Below are 6,008 nucleotides of genomic sequence, written 5' to 3'. Positions count from 1 at the left end.
TGTTAAATGTGACTTTACATTAATGAAGAGCTTTATTTGTGATACTGTTTTACTGAATTCTATTGCAGGGCAAATAAGACACTAATACATTGGTTTTTAAGTGTGAAACTTGCTTACAAATAGGATGAGCAAGTTATTTTGAAACTGAAGTACATTCCTAAAATACCATCGGAGTCTCTTGAAGGAAACTGTCAATGACACTAGGCATTTTTGCAGCTACAGATTTTGCTGGCAAGACAGGTTAACATTTCTAAATTCTATGCTATCAAATTACTGGAGCAGTGTAGGTAGTTTAATGATACATGTTATAATAGAGCAAAGGTCGGTGACACTGCTGTGTTTTTGCTATCGAACAATACAATGTGTGTTATTTCTACTGAATTACTGAAAGTAGCACGGGTCTAATACCCACAGTGGCCTTGCAGTCAGCGAGAACAGAAGGCAAAGGAGGGAAAAAAAGGGAAAAAAATACTCAAGATGTTATACTAAAGCATATTATCTCAGATAGCTTGAGTAGAGTTAAGAATAGTGTAGGGAAGCAGCACAGTAAGAGTGAAGGAATGTTTAGGGAGCACCATTTATGTGCTGCTACTTGTGATGTAGCCCAATGCAGCGGCAGTGGGAAATATTTACTTGTACAGTCCGTAGGCTCAAGTACCACCAGTGAAGTCTTCATCCTTGACACCCACAAGACTTGCATTAGCATCTGACCTCCCAGCATCCCTCCGGCATGCCTCTTAGGTGGGGAGTGAGAGGATTATCACAAAGCAGTGGAGAGGGGATAGCAGTGATCAGACTAAAGATAGCAGAAGTACAGAGGGGAAAAGTGCGAGATAAGAGACAAAAACTTTGGGGTGTGGAGGGGAAGAACTTGCTAATGGTTCTTGGAAATTGCTGCCATGGGACTGCAGGGGAACTGTGGGGGGAAGGCTGGGAACAAACCTGTGTGACAGGCGCTCCTGTGTCGGTGTCAGCAGTATTCAGCTGTTTAGTCCAGTTGCAGGAATTATTATTTATTGTTGTTATTGTTACTATTATTTATTATTTAGTCTTTGACTTACCTGTTATGCTACGTGGGTAAGCTATTTGGTGACACAATAGAGAGAACAGAGATACCTAGCTATGAAAAGAATTGATCAATGAAGGTCTTCTAGGCATCCTGCCTTCCAGGCAAGAGATTCTATTTTTTTTTTTTTTTTCAATTTCTGTGATGTGAAGGGGAAAAAAACCCCAACAGGCTACCCTGGGTTAGGTAATGAAATTAATTTACGTCAAAAATTCATCCATGTTATAAATTATGCATATAATAAATTATTCAGACTTTTTATGTTTTCTGGACAGTTGAGCAGAATTGCAATAAGCTTTGGAGTTTTGCTCTTTCAGTAATAATTCCTGACTTAAACACATAGCTTCTGTTCCTTTCCAGATTTATATAGGTTAAGTCTTTACAATTAAACATCAGTTTTTTTCCTTTTTCAAACCAGTGCAAAAATCTGCTTTAGCAGGGAAGGGTGGCATTTAGTACTTGTTGAAGAAGTTAACAATAGAATTTTTGCCTCTTACTCTCCATATGTGACTTCTGAAGTACTGTCTGTATGCATTTACAAAAGACGCTTGGATTTTTAAGTATGCCAGCATGGTTTATGTAGGGGGGTTTTTTTGTCTTTATCTGCTGCTGTTATCCCTCCTCATCAAACATATGCCAGGATGGCTAGGAAGAGCCGTCCATTTATTGAATTTTACCTTGGCAAGAGTGGCATCTGTAAACATACTTTGTATTTCACCTTACTGATGGAGGATGCCTGTAGTGAAGTCTGGCACATCCAACTGCAGTGGGTTAGTTCCTGGCTTACAATTAAACTTCCTGCTCTACTGTTTTTCTCTAGGTTCATCCATTCCCAGGAAGAGTGACTTTTTAACTTTCCCCCTCTTTCCAAGAAATACCATATTTTACTTAAAAAATCAGGACGATACAGTAAAATTACAGGAATTTATAACCTTGGACTGCTCATTTGTTTGCCGATTTTTCTGTCTTCCTTAACTGAATGTTTTGAAAGAATGTCATTACACATGTATCTGCCTGGAGCAAAAACCAGCATTGATTCTGCTCTTCATGACCCAGCATAGGGCTGAATCTGAAATTATTTTTAGTGCTCATATCTCTACCTCTCTTCCACTGTTCGCAGACTCTGCGTGGCAGCAGCAGGACTGTAACTCTGTCCTGTGTGAGGCCTTTGGTGCCAGCAGAACATTTATTAATTTGGGTGAATAATTATTATTATTAATAATAATAATAAGTTCTATATTTAAAAAACCAGCAAGTAACGGTTATGTTTGATGATTGTAGATCTCGTTGTCTATGACCTTGTGCCTCTGAAGGCTGCTTTGATTACTCCTCTGGTCCAATGTTTCTAAGCTTAGAGGCTGACCTGGTAAGTACTGCTGTCTTCTAGCATGGACTGTTGCTGTCATCTCAGAGGTGCCAACGTGCTGTTGGACTTTGTACAGATAAATTCCTCAGAAGTAAGAGCAACATGAGGAAGAGGGGGAAGAGGATGGGAATGGAAGTGTGCAGTGGTTGGTATGATGGCAGCAGAGAGTCACTTGTAATGAACGAGTGGAGGAAGTCAGTGCTGCAGAAAGAGAGCAGCAGGGCCTCCTGGCTGCCAGCTGCAGAGCCACTGCAAGCCTCTAAGGGACACTTGTGCTACCCCTCAGCTGCATATACGTGTCCTCCCATGTTTGTGAATGGCTCCCACAAGCTGTGTTAGTGCACTTTGTGCTGGAAGGAAGAATGTGGTTTTGGTAAAACACCTGTGCTCAAAGGCAGCGGCCTGATCACTCGGTGATTGCCGGATCCTGGGGGTTTTCAGTAGGCGGCAGTCTGCACTCAGTGCAGGGTCCTGCTTGCCACATGATGCTTGTGCCCCGCTGCCCTTTCTACCTTCCCTGCAGCATGGAAAAGCTGTTTTACCTTTGGTTTGGCAGCTTGTTAATTTGTAATTCTTGTTTGACTGTTCTCATCTTACTGTCACCTGGAGCAGGCAAAAAGTCGGGGAAAAAAAAGAAATCCTAAAGCAAACTTGCACTGAATTACAGTTCCCACAGGAAACTTGGGATACCTTGAGATGCTGAATTGCTCATGTCTGGGGGATAGGTGTTTGCAGTGAGAGAACTTCCTAAATCTTTATCTGCCTCCGCTGTTGACATGCTGTATTCCCAAAGACTATGCCCTTTTCTTTGCTTCTCTTTGGTAACTAATTCTTTTGCTTTTTTATGATGTCTGACGAAGTCTGATTTAACATTGCGTGTTCTACCTGTTTTATCTTACACAGCTAATACTAGTGTTCTGTGTGTCCTTTTTTTTTTTTTTTTTCTCTTCCACACCCCCCTCCGATGTATTATGTATCCTGGTTTAAATCAGACTTTAAGACAGTCTTTGAAAGCTAGCTGGTAAGTAAATTATCTTTTTCTAGAGAGGCTCTAAATCAAATCAGAAAATTACCCTCTGATAGATGACAAAGGCACTTGCCTGCTCAGGTCTCTTAGAACATGGGTCAGTGTTGTAATGCTTACTTAATGGCTCCATAGTGTCTAATGATCTCAGTCGGGATTAAATCATGGGAATAGTGTTGCATAATGCTGTAAAAAATAATTAGATAAGGCATGCTTGGGTGACTTTGAAATGTGCCTGAGTGGGGAAGTAATATGGTTATGTTACCTACAAGCAATTAAGTTTCTGTAGGTGGTGTTGGGGAAGTTGCTGTCTACTAAGAGTGGAATATTCTTCCTGAAGTTAAATATGCTCTATTTACGTCAGTTGTAGCTCTGCAATGGAGGAATATGGCTTGCGTTCCTGTGATGTTCTGAGTGTGAGCTAGCTCCATTTGTACCAATGGTATTAAAGCATTATATTCCAGCTGCGTTTCCCTCTTGTAGCAGGTTAGAAGCCTGGTCCTGCAAGTACTGAAGAGCATTTATTTAAATGCAAGTGCACAGCTGTCGTCTTCCAGGTTTTTACTTTTCTTTTTAAATATGCCAGTAGGTGTTTTGTCAGCATGTTAGAGAAATGGCTGGGAGAACATACTTGATTAATTTTACAAAGGAAAAAAAAATAGTTCTAGCTGCTTTTTGTTGTGTTGTGAAGATGGGATTATCAGTCCCATCATCAGATAGGCAGTGACACTGGCCTAGGAGTTTGTCCCGGCTGTCACTGCGGGCCGCTCACACCTGCCCTGAGCCCACAGGTCCTGCTGTGCAGCACTCTGTGGAGCCTGCTGTGCAATGTGCGACCCTGAGGATCTGGGAAAATAATGATGGGAAATTTTAAGCTGACTTCATTGCTGAGGAAGACATAATGTGTAAGCACACCTTGAGTGCCTGGCTTAAGTACCCACGCTTGGCGTACTTGCCAGGTGTTAACCAGAAGTGCTGCAAAGGAGTACTAGCTGCACTGTGTAGTACTTGGGCTTTGCAGAAAGTCGCCTTGTCCAGAATCATTAAAGTGCAGATACCAGTTGAACGTGTAACAGAGCCAACCATACAGATCTTCTAACAGTGCCTTCATTCTCAAAGGGTCACTCTGGTGGAGCTGTAAGCGACAGAGAGCTGCAGCGCTGGGGCTCTTGGACTTTTCCTTCAAAGTGAGCGGGCACTGTTACAGTGGTAGGCAAGGCCTTCGAACTCGGGAGCTGCCAGTGCCGAGCGATTCTCCAGGGTACTTGGCAACCCACGGGTTTTTGTTAGTTTATGAGCGGAGCCAGGCCAGCTCTCCTATTCATGCCTCCGTTAGCCGGAGCCCGTGCTGACCGCATACTTAGCATGCGGAGCAGTTACCCAAGTCACACCGGTCCTTGCAACACCCGGAGAGTGGGGAGAGCTTTGCTTCCCGTTGCCAAGGCGACTCCTTTTCAGCTAGATAAACACTTGCTCGTCACTGCTGCCGTTTTGTTGCCTTGCGGTGTTTGAAGTGGAACCAAACACCCGAAGGTGAAAAGAAGTGGGAGAAAGGTAAAGGGAAGGGACAAACCAGCCCTGGCACTTGGAAGCGAGCGAGGGCTGCGTGGGCAGGAGGGCTGCCTGTGTTTCTGCAGCGGCGTTTCTGTTCCCAACATGTAACAGCGCCCTGACCCCATGCACCCCTTGGCAGTAGCTGGCTGCCAGTAACGCCGTTTGCAAATGTCTAATTACAGTGTTCAAAACTAATGATTTGTGGGTAAAAAAAAAAAAAAAAAAAGGACCTGGAATATAGAGAGGAGTGTGATGAGTCTGATGGGAAAAGCCTTCCAGTATGGTGTGGTTTTACTTGACATTTAACCTACCTGATTTCTCTCTCACCTTTTGCAGGGCTGGGGCAGAGGTTGCGGCTCCATCAAATTTAGAGGGTTTTAATCGACTCTTCTTGGGTTTTTTGTTTGTTTCTTTCTTTCTTTCTTTTCCCCTAGAATTTTAGGTGTGGTCATTCCCAGTGACAGATCACTACCCACTAGCTGAAAACTCACCAAGTCTCTTGCTGTGTCTAACCCTTGTGTTGCCGGCATGGGGAAGGATGGGGACAGGAGGGGTGGCAGCCCACGGGGCAGGGGGCTCCTGCCTGGGGCTGGGCTGTGGGGCGCCCCTGGGACCGACCCCACGGAGGCTGTGGCCAGCAGAGGGCAAAGCTGCTACGTGCTGTCCTGCGCTGCAGGCACAAGGCAAAGCTTCGGGTGCCTTTGCTATGCATTATGCCCCAGCTGATCATATAGATGAAGCTATATATGTAATTTCTGGGGGAAGAAAAGTCCCCCAGGGATCCTGTGAGCTGGCCAGGTGCGGGGATGCAGGGTTTCCAGTTGCACCAGCCACCAGCCCTGGCTCTCATCCATCTGCCTGTGATGGACTAGAAGGATGCTTTTTTAGTACGTTTGAGAGAGATTTTCATCAAGCTGGGAAAATACTTCTCTGAGGGTAGCTAAAACTACTTGCATCTGGGTTGAATACCCCTGCAGCCTCAGGCAGCAGAGCTATCC

This window comes from Falco cherrug, chromosome 1 (assembly GCF_023634085.1).
Source record: "Falco cherrug isolate bFalChe1 chromosome 1, bFalChe1.pri, whole genome shotgun sequence".
In the NCBI taxonomy this organism is placed as follows: Eukaryota; Metazoa; Chordata; class Aves; order Falconiformes; family Falconidae; genus Falco; species Falco cherrug.
Note: the sequence above shows the minus strand (reverse complement) of the source record.